Genomic DNA, 3,980 nt, shown 5'->3' on the forward strand with positions numbered 1-3,980 from the left:
AAGATTTTGCCAATTTACTTTTCTTGCTCTTTAAGCTTCTATGCAAGTTACTTTCTGCACTTTATAATTCCTGCAAATTTACATTCTGTTGGCTACAGTTCATCCAATATCCCTTCAATGTTAGCTTGACTAAACTAATCACCCACTAAAGTTGCTTGATCCATCAATCCCTGTGGGATCGACCTCACTCTTGTGAGTTATTACTACTTGATGCGACCCGGTATACTTGCCGGTTGGATTTGTGTGTTGGAAATTCATTTTTCCATAAAAACACCATCAGATTACTTTTGTTCGTAGGAGTCCGACTTCGTTTAGGTCGGTCTCTGATGAGTTATATCTGTAATCCTCTTTCTTGGATCTTTATCAGATCTCTTTCAGGGGTTACTTGTATAACTTTTCAGTAGCAGGAGTCTGACTTTGTTATGTCGGTCTCCTTTAAGTTATAGCGTAATCCTCTTTCTTGGATCTTTATCAGATCTCTTTCAGGGATTACTTGTATAACTTTTTAGTGGTAGGAGTCCGACTTGGTTGTGTCGGTCTCCTTTAAGTTGTTTTTTGTAGTCCTCTTTCTTGGATCTTTATCAGATCACTTTCAGGGACTACTTGTATAACTTTTTAGTGATAGGAGTCCAACTTGGTTGTGTCGGTCTCCTTTAAGTTATTTTTCGTAGTCCTCTTTCTTGGATCTTTGTCAGATCTCTTTCAGGGACTACTTGTATAACTTTTTAGTTTTGGGCTGATTTTGTTATGTCAGGCCCTTCTAAGTTAAAGTAATCCCTTTTAATAGGGTTGGCCAGACCTCTTTCCAAGGTTTACTTATAACTTGGGTTGACTTGGTCCGACTTCTGAACGTCGGCCAGTCTTTAGGTTATTATATTAAATATCCGTAAGACCTCGTCAGGTTCTTTTTGGATTGCTTTCGATAACTTCTTACATTATTCTGTGTTCATCTTTGCCAATTTGTAGAAAATAGTTGGGGTCTTTAGATCGTCCTTTGGGTGAATCGCGTTTTCACCTTTATCGGACGATTGTCTTTATCGTGGTCGCATAGTGAATTTGTTTTTCACTTTCTACCGACCTGTTGATTTATAATCGGACGATGAATACTTCAGATTAATGCGTCTTGGAATTTTGTAGAATATCTAAATAAACTTTATTCAAAGAAAAAATGCAAATATATACATGTGGGAGTTTTCTTGTCCCTTTAAGTCGGGTATGATCTAGGTCTCTACATGGTGCCTCATTAAAAAACCTTTTCAGGAAAAAGAGCACATCCATTTAGTGAGATCCTTTACCTTTTCTAACTGTAGTACCTTCTTAGGTTGCAGGCGTGCCATGATCAGGGAAACTCTCGTCCATCAAGCTCGGACAGTCTGTAGTAGCCCTTCCCAAGTACTTCAATGACTCGGTAGGGTCCTTTCCAGTTTGCTGCCAGCTTTCCTTCTCCGGGTCGAGTTGTTCCAATGTCATTTCTGATTAGGATGAGATCATTCTCTGCAAAACTTCTCGGCACTACCTTTTGATTATATCTGGAAGCCATTCGTCGCTTTAGAGCTTCTTCCCTGATTCGAGCTCTTTATTGGATTTCGGGTAACAAGTCGAGCTCTTCTCTTTGAAGTTGGGAGTTTGCTTGTTCATTGTAGTGGACTACTCGGGGAGATCCTTCTTCGATTTCTATTGGAATCATTGCCTCCGCTCCGTATGCCAGTCGGAATGGTGATTCATTTGTAGTAGAATGGGGGGTTGTTCGATACGCCCATAGGACTTATGGAAGTTCCTCGGCCCAAGCTCCCTTTGCTTCTTGTAGCCTCCGCTTTAGTCCAGCCAATATGACTTTGTTGGCCGCTTCGGCTTGTCCATTGGCTTGGGGGTGTTCGACGGAGGTGAACTGGTGTTTTATGTTTAAGTCGGTCACCAATTTTCTGAAGCCTGCCTCTGTAAATTGGGTACCGTTGTCCGTGGTGATGGAGTATGGTACCCCAAACCTCGTAATAATGTTCCTATATAGGAATTTTCGACTTCTTTGAGCGGTGGCGTTGGCTAGGGGTTCTGCCTCGATCTATTTTGTGAAATAGTCTACTCCTACTATGAGGAATTTTACTTGTCCCAATCCCTGTGGGAAGGGTCCGAGAAGGTCGAGTCCCCATTTCGCAAATGGCCAGGGTGAGGTCACGCTGATGAGCTTTTCTGGTGGGGCAATGTGAAAATTGGCATGCTTCTGGCATGGTGGGCATGTCCTCACAAATTCTGTAGCCTCCTTTTGTAGAGTTGGCCAATAAAATCCCGCCCGGAGTATCTTTTTGGTGAGAGCTTGTGCTCCGAGATGATTACCACAAATGCCGCTGTGCACTTCCTCCAAGACTTCCTTTGTGTTGGAAGTCAGTACGCATTTTAGTAAAGGTGTTGATATCCCTCTTTTGTATAGTGCGTTGTTTATGATAGTGTAGTACTGTGCCTCCCTTTTCAGCCTCTTTGCCTCCTTTTCATCTGTAGGGAGTGCTTCTGTTTTGAGGTAGTTTATTATGGGGGTCATCCATCCTTGATCCCGACCTATTATCGCTAGGACTTTTTCTTCTTCCGCTATTGACGGGTTCTGTAGTATCTCCTGGATGAGGCTTCTGTTGTTGCCCCCTGGTTTGGTGCTGCTAATTTCGAAAGGGCGTCATCTCGGGCATTTTGTTCACGAGGTATGTGATAGATCCTATATTCCCCGAGTTGTCCGAGCTGTTCTTTGGTTTTATCCAAATATTTTTTCATGGTCGGATCTTTGGCTTGGTAGCTTCCTGTTATTTGTGAGGTGACGACTTGTGAGTCACTGTAGATGTTGAGTTTCCGAGCTCCAACCTCCCTAGCCAGCTTCAAACCTGCTAGTAATGCTTCGTATTCTGCCTGGTTGTTCGAGGCCGGGAATCCGAATTTAAGGGAGAGCTCAAGTTGAGTTCCTAGGTTGCTTTCGATTATCACGCCCGCACCGCTTCCTGTTTTATTCGAGGATCCGTCCACGTATATGTTCCATTCTATGGGGATTTCTAGGGTGTCTGTGAATTCTGCGATGAAGTCAGCCAGGTGTTGTGATTTGATGGCTGTCCGCGCCTCGTATTGGAGGTCTAACTCAGACAACCCAATTGCCCATTGTAGGATTCTTCCTGCTAGATCTGTTTTCTGCAATATCCCTTTTATGGGTTGGTTGGTCCGAACTTTAATGGTATGCGCTTGGAAATATGGGCGAAGCCGCCGGGATGTGAGGATCAGAGCGTAGGCAAACTTTTCTATTTTCTGGTAGTTCAGCTCAGATCCCCGTAGCGCTTTGCTGATGAAGTAGACGGGTTTTTGCCCATGTTCGTCTTCTCTGACTAGTGCTGAGGCTATTGCTCGGCTCTCTACTGCGAGATATAATATGAGCGGTTCTCCTTCTCATGGCCGAGATAGGATAGGTGGCCGTCCTAAGAACTCTTTGAAGTCTCGGAAGGCTTGCTCATATTCTGTCGTCCATTCGAACTGTTTTCCCTTTCTTAAAGTAGCATAGAAGGGAAGAGATCTTATTGCAGCTCCTGCTAAGAATCGGGATAGAGCGGGCAGCCTCCCGTTGAGTTGTTGTACTTCTTTGACACAAGTTGGGCTCTTCATGTTGAGTATGGCTTGACACTTGTCTGGATTTGCTTCAATCCCCCTTTGTGTGAGCATGAAGCCCAAGAATTTGCCTGCTTCTACTACGAAGGTGCATTTTGCGGGATTGAGCGCATGTCGTGTTTCCTGATAGTGTAAAACACTTGAGCCAGGTCGGATAATAATGTATCTTCACTTTGTGTCTTTATCAACATGTCGTCTACATAAACTTCCATGGTTTTCCCGATGTGATCTGAGAAAACTTTATTCATTAGCCTTTGATAAGTAGCTCCTGCGTTCTTGAGACCGAAAGGCATCACGATGTAACAGTAGTTTGCTTTCGGCGTTAGGAACGAGGTCTTTTCTTGATCTGG

This window comes from Arachis duranensis, chromosome 3 (genome assembly GCF_000817695.3).
Source record: "Arachis duranensis cultivar V14167 chromosome 3, aradu.V14167.gnm2.J7QH, whole genome shotgun sequence".
Lineage (NCBI taxonomy): Eukaryota > Viridiplantae > Streptophyta > Magnoliopsida > Fabales > Fabaceae > Arachis > Arachis duranensis.